Source organism: Anomaloglossus baeobatrachus, chromosome 3 (assembly GCF_048569485.1).
Source record: "Anomaloglossus baeobatrachus isolate aAnoBae1 chromosome 3, aAnoBae1.hap1, whole genome shotgun sequence".
NCBI classification, from domain to species: Eukaryota; Metazoa; Chordata; class Amphibia; order Anura; family Aromobatidae; genus Anomaloglossus; species Anomaloglossus baeobatrachus.
The window spans coordinates 134,791,632-134,807,632 of record NC_134355.1 but is presented as its reverse complement, the minus strand read 5'-3'; the positions used below and the strand labels follow the sequence as shown (position 1 = coordinate 134,807,632).

Below are 16,001 nucleotides of genomic sequence, written 5' to 3'. Positions count from 1 at the left end.
GAAAAAAACCATGATGTCTGCAATGATGAATCCGGACCGTTTTATGCAGCCCATGATTACATCAGTATTAATCACCCGACAGGTTCCCTTAACCTCATGACGACGGCCATACGACTTAAAGCGGCGGCAAAACAGGGTACTTATTCTGTTCCGCCGCTTTAAAGCGTCGGTCCGAAAAAACCCTGTACCGCCCCCCAGCGACCGAAAATCTCAGGGGTTTCAGCTACCGGGGGTAGCTGAGACCCCCCAGATTATTAATCGTGGTGTTTTTTTGGACCCCGATAATGTGATCGCCAGTATACACCGTATACTGACGATCACATAAAAAAAAAAAGAAATGGCCGGTAAAACTGATTTCTTTTTCATCTGACGTGATCAAACATGTCAGATGAGAAAGAAATATAAACCCCTAGTGCCCCCAAAACCCCCGGTACTGGAGAGCCCCCCCCTACCCCCCTCCGGAACAGTCAAAATGGTGCCGAAGCGCACCGAAAACTGCAGCCGCCGCCGCCTCTGCATTCATTTCCCTCCGATCTGAAATGATCAAACATTTCAGATCGCAGGGAAATGTCCTCCCCCTGAGCCCTCCTCCGGTACACCGGAGCCCTCTGGTCCCCCGGAGCCCCCTCCGGTTCTCCAGAGCCGCCCCCCCTTCCCCCCTCTGGAGCATGCAAGATGGTGGTGCTCAGCGCACAGTAGCGCGCGGCCGCATTCATCCTGCTCTTTCTGCGGCATGTGACACGTCACATGCGACAGAAAAGTTGTCCCCAGGTCCCGCCAGGTCTCTCGCCGTCAGCCCCCAGTCTTCCCCATTACCTGGCTGCTGCTCCGTCCCCGCGATCACTCCGCCTCCTTCTGGAAAGCTGGCGGCGCTTGTGCAGACAGCGGATGTCAGCTGGATCCTTGCAAGCAGGGACGCTGACCTCGCTGCTGCACATGCTGCTGCACTGTGGACCGGGGGAGAGTGAGTGCAGTAATCTGCAGCCACACTCCTCACATGGAGAGCCTGCCGTTCTAGAAAATGGGGGGTACGTTCTGTGAGCGTGCCCCTCATTTTCTGGAATGAGGTTACTGCAGGTCACTCTGCCCTAGGTTGGACCGGGGCAGTGTGAGTGCAGTATTCTCAGATCACTGCACCCACACTGCTCATGGAGAGCTTGCTCTTCCAGAAAATGGGGGATACGTTCCCTGAATGTGCCCCCCATATTCTAGAAGGTCCAGAGTCGTCGAGGGACCTCCAAAATGGATTACAGCGACCGGAACTTGTTTATTTTCAATAAATTGGTGAAAGAGGGAATGTTTCGGGGAGGTTTTTTTTCAAATAATTTTTTTTTTCTTTATTTTTTTCTATTACTGACTGGGTTAGTGATGTCGGGTATCTGTTTAAATGCCGTGACATCACTAACCCCAGGGCTTGATGCCAGGTGACATTACAGCTGGTATCAACCCGTATATTACCCTGTTTGCCACCGTACCAGAGCGCGGGATGAGCTGGGGCGAAGCGCCAGGATTGGAGCGTCTAATGGATGCGCCACTTCTGGGGCGGCTGCGGCCTGCTATTTTTAGGCTGGAAAGAGTCCAATAACCATGGCTCTTCCCACTCTGAGAATACCAGACCCCAGCTGTCCGCTTCACCTTGGCTGGTGATCTAATTTGGGGGGGGACCCCACGTTTGTTTGTTTGTTTGTTTTTAAAAAAAACGCCTGGGGAGCCCTCCAAATTGATCACCAGCCAAGGTGAAGGAATCTGTCAGTTGTGGTTTGCAGGCTACAGCTGTCTGCTTTACCCTAGCTGGCTATCAAAAATAAATATAAAAATAGGGGGGACACAACGTCGTTTATTTTAATCATTAATTTTTTGGGGGCTAAATACAAGGCTAGGCACCCTTTATTGCCACATAAAAGGCACTAAAGGGCGCCAGCTTAGAATATGCAGGGGGTGGGACGTTATATTTGTTTGACATCTATCCATTCATCCATTGTAGCATTTTAGTCTGTGCGCCCATGATCAGGGTTTGCAGTGTTTTGGGCGCAGTGTTTTCCCTGCGTCCATAACGCTGCGTTGTGCAGTTGAAGCATAGTGGAAGGATTTTTAGAAATCCCGTGCCCACTGTGCTTCTCTTCTCCGCAGCATACACTGACCTGTGGTGCAGCTTCCCGAGCCTCAGCATGTCAATTTATGCTGCGGAGACAAGAGTGTTCTCTGCAGGTAGCATAGAGCTCCACAGCAGCCTGAACCCAAATCGTGGGCATGGGCAGCTGCGTTCTCCCATGGACAACACTCACATCTCTGCAGGAAGGCTGACACTGTGTACTAGACGCCGTGTCGCTGGATCATGGCCACATAGCCTAAAAGTGAGAAATTTGTTGCTACAGCAACATTTTTGTGAAGTACCTGTGGATTCAAAATGCTTACTATACTCCTGAATAAAATCCAGTTTCAAAAATGGGGTCACTTGTGGGGGGTTTCTGCTGTATAGGTACCCAAGGGGCCCTGCAAATGTGACATGGTGCCCGCAATTTATTTAAACTTTTCCAGAATTCAAATGGTGCTCCTTCCATTCCAAGCCCTCCCATTTATCCAAACAGAGGTTTTTGGCCACATGTGGGGTATCCCTGTGCTCATAAGACATTGAATAACAACCTGTTGGGTCCACGGTTTGTTGTTGCCTCTTGAAAAAGTAAGAAATATGATGCTAAAACAACATTTTTGTGAAAAAAATGAACATTTTCAATATGGCAACCTAAGCTTATCAAATTCTGTGAAGTACTCTTGGATTCAAACTGCTCACTATACACCTAGATAAAAGCCTTGAGGTGTCTTGTTTCCAGAATGGGGTCACTTGTGGGGGACCTCCACTGTTTAGGCACCTGAGGGGCTTTCCAAATGCAACATAGCGTCTGTTAATGATTCCAGCCAATTGTGCAGTCAAATGGCGCTCCTTCCCTTCCGAGCCCTGCTGTACACCCAAACAGTTGATTTTCATCACACATAAGGTATCAGCATACTCAGGAGAAATTGCACAATAAATCTTATGCTGAATTTTTGCTTTTAAAATTGTAAAAAAAAAGCTATCTAAGTAACAATTTTGTGGTAAAAATGTATTTTTTTTTTATTTTCGCAGCTCAACATTATAAACTTCTGTGAAGCACCTGAGGGTTCAGGGTACTCATCAAACATCTAGATAAATTCCTTCAGGGGTCTATTTTCCAAAATTGGGCCACATGTTTGGGAGCTTCACTGTATAGGCACCTCAGGGGCTCTCCAAATGCAACATAGCGTCCTCTATTGATTCCAGGCAATTTTGCAGTCAAATGGCACTCCTTCCCTTCCGAGCCCCGCCGTGTACCCAAGCAGTTGATTTCCAACACATATAAGGTATCTCCAAACTCAGGAGAAATTGCACAATAAATTTCATGGTGATTTTTTTCCTGTTACCCTTGTGGAAAAAAGCTACCTGGTTGAAATAACAATTTTGTGGTAAAATTTTATTTTTTTATTTTCATGGCTCAACGTTATAAAATTCTGTGAAGCACCTGGGGGTTCAGGGTACTCGCCAAACATCTAGATAAATTCCTTGAGGGGCCTAGTTTCCAAAATGAGGGTCACTTGTGTGGGGTTTCTGCTGTTTAGGTATCTTAGGGGACCTCCAAATGCGACATGGTGCCCGCAATCTTTTTCAGCCAAATTTCCTTTCCAAAATTCAAATATTGTTCCTTCCGTTCCAAGCCCTCCCATTTGTCCAAACAAAGGTTTCAGACCACATGTGAGGTATCACCGCGCTCATAAAAAAGTGGGTAACAAACCTTGAGGTCAAGTTTTTGGAATTACCTCTTGAAAAAGTGAGAAAATTGATGCTAAAGCAACATTTTTGAGAAGATTATTAAAATTTTCAATATGACAACGTAACGTTAACAAAATCTGTGAAGTACCTGTGGATTCAAAATGCTCACTATACCCCTAGATAGAAGCCTTGAGGGGTCTAGTTTCCAAAATGGCGTCACTTGTGAGGGGTTTCTTCTGTTTAGGTACCTTAGCGGACCTGTAAATGCAACATGGTGCCCGCAATCTATTTCAGCCAAATTTGCTTTCCAAAATTCAAATATTGCTCATTCTTTCTTCAGCGCTCTATTGGGAGACCCAGACGATTGGGGTATAGCTACTGCCCTCCGGAGGCCACACAAAGCACTACACCAAAAGTGCAAGGCCCCTCCCCTTCTGGCTATACCCCCCCGTGGTATCACGGGTACTCCAGTTTTAGCTTTGTGTGCGAAGGAGGTCAGACATTCCATGCATAGCTCCACAGATTTTAGTCAGCAGTAGCTGCTGACTATTTCGGATGGAAGAAAAGAGGGCCCATATAGGGCCCCCAGCATGCTCCCTTCTCACCCCTGGATGGTGTTGTAAGGTTGAGGTACCTATTGCTGGTACAGGGCTGGAGCCTCACATGCTGTTTTCCTTCCACATCCCCTTGGGGGCTCTGTGGAAGTGGGATCCTGCCGGCCTCAAAGCTCTGACGCCGGGCTCCATCCACAGACCCAGTTGAACCTGGTGGATGCCGAGCAGGAGTACCATCAGGGACCGGGCCCTGCATCATACAGGTACTCTGTGTCCCCGGCAGGCACAGACGCACTCCGGGCTGGCTGGGCGTTGTAGTGCGCCGGGGACCGTACACTGAGCTGGTGTTCCTACAGTTATCTGGGGGACTTTGTGTTCTGGGAACGCAGCGCCGACCCTCACTGGACCGGCGGCGCTGCTGTGACTTGTGGTGCGCCGGGGATACGCCGACCGCGCTTTTACGGCGGGGGCGTTTATAACTCTAGTCCCCGGCTTTTGGGCCTAGGACGCCGGCAGCTCCGATCGTTCCCGCCCCCACCCTGTCAATCAGGGTAGGGGAGAGACGCTGTTTCACGGCAGCGACGAGGGCTGGAGCCTGATTTACATGCTCCAGCCCTCACTAGGCACAGAGGGAAGCAGGCTTCCCGCTCTTGGTCAGGAACGCCCAGGGCCCGCCCCCCTTCCTCTCTCAGGACGCCGGCAGCCATTACATGCATGTCTGGCTGGAGGAAGGACGCAAGGCTCTGGGAGACCTAGACTGAGGGGCTTTGGGGGACCACACACCCGCTCTTAAGCGGGCGGTAAGCGGCTTTTCAGCTGGCCCCTCTAGTGCCTTACTGTGTATTAGTGTACTGTGTCACTGGACATAGATATTTATTGATTCTTGCACTGTGAGGTCGCTTCCTGGCTGAATACCCCAGATCGCTCTGAGGAGGCAGCAACATGTCATCCACAAGACGCAAGGCTGCCAAGGCTAGGGCTGTGTGCACTGCGTGTGCTGCATGTGGGGCTGCTCTACCAGCAGGCTCCAATGACCCCCATTGTGTGCAATGCTCAGATCCGGTGCTGCTTCGCCAGCCGGAGTCCGGAGAGGTAGTGACCCAGGCTGAGACGCTTGTAAGTCCTGCCCCGGTGTCAGGGACAGACTTTGCAGTTTTTGCGGATAATATGTCTGTGGCTATGGCAAAAATCCTGGAAACTTTGCAATCCATGCCTGGGGCTCAGTCTATGGACATGGCGAGGTCTATGTCCTCTAATCCTCCGCAGTTGGATTTAATCCAGACTGCAAGGGGGTCCCCGGCTTCTCAGGATGAGTATAATGACTCAGATGATTGCCCCAGCCACCCCAAGCGGGCTCGCTGGGAAAGACCCTCAACGTCATCACACTGCTCAGGGTCTCAGCGCAATCAGTCTCCCTGTGATGTGTCTGAAGAGAGTGATCAGGAGTCTAATCCTGGAACCCCTCTCAATCTGGATACCCCGGATGGGGACGCCATGGTAAACGATCTTATCTCAGCCATCAATAGGCTGTTAGATATTTCTCCCCCAGCCCCTTCAGCAGAAGAGGCAGCGGCAGAGCAGGAGAAGTTTCGTTTCCTCTATCCCAAGCGTAAATTAAGTGCTCTGTTGGATCACTCTGACTTCAGAGAATCAATCCAGAAACACGACGCTCATCCAGAAAAGCGTTTCTCTAAACGTTCTAAGGATACACGTTATCCTTTCCCACCTGATGTGGTCAAGCGCTGGACCCAGTGTCCAAAGGTGGACCCCCCGATTTCCAAGCTTGCAGCTAGATCCATAGTTGCAGTGGAGGATGGCGCTTCACTTAAGGATGCCAATGACAGACAGATGGACCTTTGGTTAAAATCTGTCTATGAAGCTATCGGCGCGTCGTTTACTCCAGCATTCGCAGCCGTATGGGCACTCCAAGCTATTTCAGCTGGTTTAGCAAAAGTGGATGCTATCATACATCCAGCGGTGCCGCAAGTGGCGCACCTTACCTCGCAGATGTCTGCGTTTGCCTCTTACGCTATCAATGCGGTCCTAGAATCTACCAGCCGCACCTCAATGGCGTCTGCCAATTCGGTAGTTTTGCGCAGGGCATTGTGGTTAAAGGACTGGAAAGCAGATGCTGGTTCCAAAAAATGTTTAACCAGCTTGCCTTTATCTAGAGATAGACTGTTTGGCGAGCCATTGGCTGACATCATTAAACAGTCCAAGGGTAAAGACTCCTCTTTACCCCAGCCCAGATCAAGCAAACCTCAGCAGAGAAAGTGGCAGCAGAAGTTTCAGTCCTTTCGAGGTTCGGGCAAAACACAATTCTCCTCGTCCAAAGGGACTCAGAGGACGCAAAGAAACTCAGATTCCTGGCGGGCTCACTCACGCCCCAAGAAAGCAAATGGAGGAACCGCTTCCAAAGCGGCTACCTCATGACTTCCAGTCCCCTCCCTCCGCATCTCCGGTCGGGGGCAGGCTCTCCCGCTTTTACGACACTTGGATGTCACAGGTCAAAGACCGGTGGGTGACAGACATTTTGTCTCGCGGGTACAGAATCGAGTTCAGTTCTCGTCCTCCAGCTCGGTTCTTCAGAACCTCCCCACATCCAGACCGTGTAGATGTCCTGCGGCAGGCGGTGGACTCCCTAAGAGCGGAAGGAGTAGTGGTTCCTGTACCGTCTCAGGAACAAGGGAGAGGGTTTTACTCCAATCTCTTTGTGGTGCCAAAAAAGGACGGCTCGTTCCGTCCTGTTCTGGACCTAAAACTGCTCAACAAACGTGCACGCCAGACGGTTCCGGATGGAAACCCTCCGTTCTGTCATTGCCTCAATGTCTCAAGGAGACTTCCTTGCCTCAATAGACATCAAAGATGCTTATCTCCACGTGCCAATTGCTACAGAACATCAACGTTTTCTACGTTTTGTGATAGGAGACGACCATCTTCAGTTCGTAGCTCTGCCATTCGGTCTGGCGACAGCCCCCCGGGTCTTCACCAAGGTCATGGCGGCGGTGGTAGCAGTCTTGCACTCTCAGGGACACTCGGTGATCCCTTACCTAGACGATCTACTTGTCAAGGCGCCCTCTCAAGAGGCATGCCAACTCAGTCTACATGCTACGCTGGAGACTCTCCAGACTTTTGGATGGATCATCAACTTTCCAAAGTCAAATCTGTCACCGACACAGTCACTAACGTATCTTGGCATGGAGTTCCATACTCGAGCAGCGAGAGTGAAGCTTCCGCTAAACAAGCAGCGGTCCTTACAGACAGGGGTGCAATCTCTCCTTCAGGGCCAGTCGCACCCCTTGCGGCGCCTCATGCACTTCCTAGGGAAGATGGTGGCAGCCATGGAAGCAGTTCCCTTTGCGCAGTTTCATCTGCGTCCACTTCAATGGGACATTCTCCGCCAATGGGACGGGAAGACAACTTCCCTAGACCGGAAGGTCTCTCTTTCCCAGACGGCCAAGGACTCTCTACAATGGTGGCTCCTTCCCACCTCATTGTCTCAGGGAAGATCCTTCTTGCCCCCATCCTGGGCAGTGGTCACGACAGATGCGAGTCTGTCAGGGTGGGGAGCAGTGTTTCTACACCACAGGGCTCAGGGGACGTGGACTCCGCAAGAGTCCACCCTTCAGATCAATGTTCTGGAAATCAGGGCAGTGTATCTTGCCCTACTAGCCTTTCAACAGTGGCTGGAAGGAAAGCAGATCCGAATCCAGTCGGACAACTCCACAGCGGTGGCATACATCAACCACCAAGGAGGGACGCGCAGCCGGCAAGCCTTTCAGGAAGTCCGGCGCATTCTGAATTGGGTGGAGGACACAGCATCCACCATCTCCGCGGTTCACATACCAGGCGTAGAAAACTGGGAAGCAGACTTCCTCAGTCGCCAGGGTATGGACGCAGGGGAATGGTCCCTTCACCCGGACGTGTTTCAAGAAATCTGTCGCCGCTGGGGGGTGCCGGACGTCGACCTAATGGCGTCTCGGCACAACAACAAGGTCCCGGCATTCATGGCGCGGTCGCGCGATCAAAGAGCTCTGGCGGCAGACGCCTTGGTGCAAGATTGGTCGCAGTTCCGCCTCCCATATGTATTCCCGCCTCTGGCACTCTTGCCCAGAGTATTACGCAAGATCAGATCCGATTGCAGCCGCATCATACTCGTCGCCCCAGACTGGCCGAGGAGATCGTGGTATCCGGATCTGTGGCATCTCACGGTCGGCCGACCGTGGTCACTTCCAGACCGTCCAGACCTGCTGTCTCAAGGGCCGTTTTTCCATCAGAATTCTGCGGCCCTGAACCTGACTGTGTGGCCATTGAGTCCTGGATCCTATCGTCAACAGGCTTATCCCAGGGAGTGGTAGCCACAATGAGACAAGCTAGGAAGTCAACTTCTGCTAAGATCTACCACAGAACGTGGAAGATTTTCTTAACCTGGTGCTCTGCTCAGGGAGTGTCTCCCTGGCCATTTGCATTGCCCACTTTTCTGTCTTTCCTGCAATCAGGGTTGGAAAAGGGCTTGTCGCTCAGCTCCCTTAAAGGGCAAGTCTCGGCACTATCCGTGTTTTTTCAGAAGCGTCTAGCACGTCTTCCTAAGGTGCGCACGTTCCTGCAGGGGGTCTGTCATATTGTGCCCCCGTACAAGCGGCCGTTGGATCCATGGGATCTGAACAGAGTACTAGTTGCTCTCCAGAAGCCGCCTTTCGAGCCTCTCAAAGAAGTTTCTTTTTCTCGCCTGTCACAGAAAGTGGCGTTTCTTGTTGCGATCACATCGCTTCGGCGAGTGTCTGAGCTGGCAGCTCTGTCATCCAAGGCTCCCTTCTTGGTGTTCCACCAGGACAAAGTAGTGCTGCGCCCCATTCCGGAGTTTCTCCCTAAGGTCGTATCCTCGTTTCATCTTAATCAGGATATATCCTTGCCTTCCTTTTATCCTCATCCGGTTCACCGGTATGAAAAGGACTTGCGTTTGCTAGATCTGGTGAGAGCTCTCAGGATCTACATTTCCCGCACGGCGCCCATGCGCCGTTCCGATGCACTTTTTGTCCTTGTCGCCGGTCCGCGCAAGGGGTTGCAGGCTTCTAAAGCCACCTTGGCTCGATGGATCAAAGAACCAATTATAGAGGCCTACCGTTCTGCTGGGCTTCCGGTTCCTTCAGGGCTAAAAGCCCACTCAACCAGAGCCGTGGGTGCGTCCTGGGCATTACGGCACCAGGCTTCGGCTCAACAGGTGTGTCAGGCAGCTACCTGGTCGAGTCTGCACACTTTCACCAAACATTATCAGGTGCATACCTATGCTTCGGCGGATGCCAGCTTAGGTAGAAGAGTCCTGCAGGCGGCAGTGACATCCCTGTAGGGGAGGGCTGTTTTGCAGCTCTAACATGAGGTATTTCGTTACCCACCCAGGGACAGCTTTTGGACGTCCCAATCGTCTGGGTCTCCCAATAGAGCGCTGAAGAAGAAGGGAATTTTGTTACTTACCGTAAATTCCTTTTCTTCTAGCTCTTATTGGGAGACCCAGCACCCGCCCTGTTGTCCTTCGGGATTGTTTTTGCTGTTTGCGGGTACACATGTTGTTCATGTTGAACGGTTTTTCAGTTCTCCGATGTTAATCGGAGTTAATTTGTTTAAACCAGTTGTTGGCTTCCTCCTTCTTGCTTTGGCACTAAAACTGGAGTACCCGTGATACCACGGGGGGGTATAGCCAGAAGGGGAGGGGCCTTGCACTTTTGGTGTAGTGCTTTGTGTGGCCTCCGGAGGGCAGTAGCTATACCCCAATCGTCTGGGTCTCCCAATAAGAGCTAGAAGAAAAGGAATTTACGGTAAGTAACAAAATTCCCTTCTTTCCGAGCCCTCCGATTTGTCCAAACAGAGGTTTCTGACCACATGTGGGGTATCCGTGCGTTCATAAGAAAGTGGGGAACAAGTTTTGGGGTCCATTTTGTTGTGTTATTTCTTATAAAAGTGAATAAATTTGGGTTAGAGCAACATTTTTAGGTAAAATTTAATTTTTGCTTTTTTCATTCCACATTGCTTTTGTTCATGTGAAGCACCTGAAGGGTTAATAAACTTCTTGAATGTGGTTTTGAGTACTTTGGGGGGTGCAGTTTTTAGAATGGTGTCACTTTTGGGTATTTTCTGTCATCTAGGCCTATCGAAGTTACTTCAAATGTGATGTGGTCCCAAAAAATATGGTTTTGTAAATTTTGATGTAAAAATGAGAAATCGCTGATAAACTTTGAACTCTCCAAAATTGTGCTGATGTAAAGTAGACATGTGGGAAATGTTATTTATTAACTATTTTGTGTCACAGAAATCTCTGGTTTAAAGGTATACAAATTCAAAAGTTGAAAATTGCTAAATTTTCGCCAAAATTCAATTTGTTTCCTAAATAAATGCAACAAATATTGTCCTAAATTTGGTACTAACATGAAGTCCGTCGGGGGCATGTCCTGGCTATGAAGGAGTGAGGACGTGACTTGTCTTAGCTCCTGCCACTGGACTTTATAACTGATGATCCACGCAACTGAGGACTCTGCAACACAGGCTATGCAGCGGAGAAGACGAGGGAGATCCCAGGGGTGCAGCAGCAGAGCTTCACAATCGGAGGAGAGAGGGATCAAACACTTTTTATCTAGGCCGGGGCAGAGAGAAGCTTCACAGGTGGCACCCAAGATGGCTGCTAAGGCTACACACGAGGTGAGCTCAGCGTGCAGCAGTGAGATGGCAGCTATGGAGATGCAGGGAAAGGCTCAGCAGCTGACGCGACTGAGAGGAGAGACCACCCGGAGTGAAGAGGAGATACAGAAGATAAGGCCAGACAGCCCAAGATTGCAGGTACAGGGGAAACCCGGAGTGAGAAGCACGGGGGAAGTCCCTGCTGATACAAACAGTAGCCCTGAAGCCTGGAGGTCTCTGGAGGGGGGAGTAACGTCCCCTCCTATAACACACATGCAGGAGTGTGAGGAATTTCAGGAGGGGGGACACTGCACTGCAAATGAGTTACAGGTCCCTGACAGAAGTGAGACCGTACCCAGGGAGAAGCACAACATAAATCTAAAGTTACCAGATGCAGACAAGCATGCAGGGTCAGGGCCAGCCATAACAAAAACACAAGAGTCAGGAGTTCTGACAGAGCTTAATGAGATCCGGGCACGTTTCTCAGCTATACCCACCAGGGAAGAGATGGAGACATATATAACCAGGCTGGAGCAGGCGTACCGCACAGAGCTGTCAGCCCTGAAGGGGGAGGTGGAGAGTTTGGACACCCAGAGTCAAGTGCAGGCAGCTAAAATTCAGAATATGGAGGACACCTCACAGGCCCACGGGGCACTATTAGAACAACACTCCCGCCAAATACAATACGTGGTTGAAGCAATTGATGATGCTGAAAATAGGGGCCGAAGAAACAATCTCAGAGTGCGCGGCCTGCCTGAGTCTGTCGAGGCCAAGGACTTACATGGTACCCTTCAAGTGATCTTCAATAATATTCTGGGTGAACCATCGAGCCAACCCCTGGAATTGGATAGAGCGCATAGAGCGTTGGGCCCCAAACCAGCCCAGAACGACCGACCTCGGGATGTGATCTGTAGGGTCCACCGCTATGTTATTAAGGAGGCCATTCTGTTTAAGCTCCGCAGTGGAGTATCACCATCGTATGAGGGGAGCCAAATCCAGATTCTACAAGATCTATCCCGTTTTACCTTACAAAGGAGAAGAGCTCTTAACCTCTGCTGTGGACATTCTCCGCTCATACGAGTTTCCATATAGCTGGGGGTTCCCCTTCCGCCTGCAGGTTCGGCACGCGGGACGAATGCATGTTCTTCGGTCTCCGGCGGATTTACCCTCGTTCACTGCGGCCTTGGACATTCCATTAGTGCCTATAGAGGACTGGCCGGACTTTCCAATGGGGGGGGGAGTCACCGTCCCAGCCGGTGATCGGATGCGTGGCTCTCGTAGAGAAAGAGGAGGGAGGCCGGTCTGATGTATAAGAGAATGGTGGATTAAATTGTTCTAGTATGTTTTTGGTTATAGGATCACAGTACGATGGAGTCTATCCCCTGGTCCTGATGGGAATTTCGCGTTGTGGGGTTATTGTATCGCCCTGGACAGGGGGGTGGGGGGTTCCCTCCTTCCATCCTGGGTGTAATGGGGGGGCGCCCCTCAACATTATAAGGTATAATACCCTCTCAAAGCCCCTTCTCCCTTCTTTATACAGAGCTTTAGTTGCAAATCAAAATATATATAGTTAAAAGTTGTTTTTTAGTCCAGGGCAGGGGGCTCCTTTGTGGAAAGTTCCCTCCCTGATTAGGATAACACGCCACAGGGTAGTGGCGTAGGATTAACATCCCTGGTATATAGAGATTCTTATTTTTCTGCATTTACCTCTAGTTTATTTGACCAAGTATAAGGGTCACGTTACGACCCTACAGGCAAGAGGTCCTTTGACCTTTTTGCCTACGGTACTCTCTCTTTGTTTGTAGTTTCCTTCATATACTTAATCCTTCTACCCCCCCCTCTTCTTTTTTTTTTTTTTTTTTTTTTTTTTTTTTCTCTCCCCCTCTCCTAACCTTTTCTATTCTCTCCACCCACACCTCTCTTCCCATCCCCATCCTCTGACCCTACTTCCCGGTTCCTCACCGTTCCTCCTCCTCAGAATGACGCAGATTACCTTTGGCTCATTGAATGTGAGGGGCCTCAATGTCCCGCAAAAACGGTCTCAGGTATTCTTTGACATGCATAAGAAACGAGTCCATATATTATTGATTCAGGAAACACATTTCAAAACTGGTCACCTCCCTAACTTTAAAGACAGATATTACACCAAATGGGTCCATAGCACCAACCCAGAGTCAAAATCAAAAGGGGTGTCTATAGGCATCCATAAAGCCCTGGTGCACACGGTTCTGGACACGAGAGTGGACACTGAGGGAAGATTCATTTTTCTGAAAATTAATGTTAATTCATCTATCTTTACCATTGTCAATTGGTATTTACCAAACAGAGATCCGGCGACGTCCTGCTCCTCTCTCCTGTCATCATTGGATGAATTCGCAGAAGGGACCGTGATCGTGGGTGGCGATTTAAACTTCACTTTGGACCCTAAGGTAGATACAACTTCGGGACACAATTTTATCTCTCTCAGAAAGCTAACAAAAGTTAAACGCTCAATACAAGAGCTTCGATTGGTAGATGTGTGGAGAACGTTACACCCAGTGGAGCGTGACTACACATACTTCTCCCCGGCTCACTCCTCGTACAGCCGCATAGACCTGTTTCTTGTGAGCCAAAAGGCTCTGACCTGGCAGATACAGGCCTCTATAGGCAGTATATCCGGGTCTGACCACGCTCCTATATTCCTGAGCCTTACTATCCCAGATGGGGCAGGGAGGCCGTGGTCTTGGCGGCTGAACGATAGTCTGCTTGGGGATCAGGGGTGCATGAAGGATCTACAGAACACGATTGATGAATTTTTAGAAATACACTCAGAAGACCCCACTGCCCTTCCCGTGCAGTGGGAGGCACTTAAATGTGTGTTGAGAGGGGTTTTGATCAAACATGGGGCTAGGCTTAAGAGAGAGAGAGCCCAAACCATTTTGTCCCTACTTCAGAATATTTCAGATCTGGAAAGGACCCATAAGAAGACATTATCACCTTTGACACTGGCGGAGCTAGTCAAAAATAGAGAGGAGCTTAAATCGATTCTCGACCGACAGTATGAGCGACATAGGACTAGAATAAAAAGATTCCTCTATGAGTATGCAGATAAATGTGGTAGACCACTAGCTAGGATTCTACACCCTAGGGGAGACCCCAGCCACATTCCCATGATTAAACAAACAGACGGCTCTTCGACTCAGAACCCAACTCTCATCGCGGAACAGTTCCAAAAGTATTATAGAGACCTATATAACATAAAGGGCAAATTTGGAGACATGCCACATGACGCATTAGAAAATAAAATAAACGACTACGTATCCAGAACGGCCCTACCGGTTATACCCAGCGCTGAGGTTGAAAATTTAGAGACGGACTTTACAGAAGCAGAAGTGGCATCTATCATTAAAGAATCTCCCTCAGGCAAAAGTCCGGGTCCAGATGGGTTCACCCCTAAATTTTATAAAATATTCCAAACTCAGCTATCCCCGTTCTTGACTAAAGTATTTAATTCCATCTCAGAAAATTCCCAATGGATGGCGCAATCTCTCGAAGCCAATATATATGTGTTATCCCCAAATCGGGGAAGGATCACATGTTAGTTAGAAATTACAGACCCATTTCACTGATCAATCTAGACCTAAAACTTTTTTCCAAAGCCTTAGCCAACAGACTTGCTCCTTCCTTGCCCGGGATAATACACACAGATCAAGTGGGGTTCGTACAAGGTCAGGAGGCGCGTGACAATACCAACAAACTGTTCCTCCTAATGACCCGGTCGAGGGCTCATTCTCTTCCCATGTGTTTACTCTCAGTGGATGCGGAGAAGGCCTTTGACCGGGTCAGTTGGAATTTCATGATGGCCGCTCTAAAGCAGGTGGGTTTGGGCAAAAATTTTTTAGATAGGATTGCGTCCCTTTATTCGAGACCCTCAGCAAAAGTTAGGACGGATGGGTTTCTGTCGTCATCGTTTCAGGTCCACAATGGAACAAAGCAAGGATGTCCATTATCACCTCTGCTCTACGTCATTGTCATGGAGCATCTCGCGGTCGCCATAAGAAATAATGCTAGTATCCATGGGATAGAGGCCGGGGGAGGGAATCGCAAGTTGGCTTTATTTGCTGACGACCTTCTCATGTTTATTTCCCAGCCACACATATCCTTCCCGTCTTTGCTCAAAGAGTTCGAGGAGTTTGGTAACTTAAGTAATTTTAAAGTGAACTTCTCTAAATCAGAGGCTATGAATGTGACCCTGTCGGCGGAAGATCTAGCCCGTACAACCCAAAATTTTCCCTTTAAGTGGCAACCGTCAGCTATAAAATATCTGGGGGTAGTTGTACCTCGGGATCCAACAAAAATTATGCATCATAATTTTCTACCCCTGTTAGAGAGGACAATTAGGAATTTAAAGAAGTACGACAAAAAAGACTATCGTGGTTTGGGCGTATCAACGCTATTAAAATGGATGTTCTTCCTAGGTTTCTTTTCTTGTTCCAAACGGTACCTATTCAGCTGCCGGGGAGTTACTTTTCCAAAATTCGGACGGCATTGTCAAGGTTCGTTTGGGGGAATGGGAGACCTCGGACAAGCATAAAAACTCTTACCAGACACAAAAATAATGGAGGGGCAGGGCTCCCAAATTTCCAGTTATACTACAGGGCAACTATTCTAACGAGGATAATGGATTGGCACTTCCATAGGAACTCGAAACAATGGGTCGCGATCGAACAGGACGGATTGGCAGTCCCTTTGCACTTCCTCTCATGGATGGGAAAGGAGAGTAGGTCACAGATAGAGAAGGGAATGGAGTTTATTTGGACAGTGATGGGGACGTGGGACGGTGAGGTTAAGAGGGGTTCTCTCTCACAGGGGAGGGGTCCACTTACCCCCCTCTTTGGCAACCAGGAGTTCCCTCCGGGGCTTCATTCCAATAAATTTCTGGGATGTGCTCAGGTGGAGGAAACTCGTTTTTTTTCATGTGCTCCAGGGAAATACCCTGCCCCCTTATGCATCTC

General features: G+C 49.4%; 1 protein-coding gene across 2 annotated transcripts in view; it reads left to right on the top strand.

Annotated features, from left to right (window-relative positions):
- Positions 1-16,001, top strand: part of GALM (galactose mutarotase) — a 90,401-nt gene that overhangs the window by 54,798 nt on the left and 19,602 nt on the right. The gene's annotated exons all lie outside the window — the stretch shown is intronic.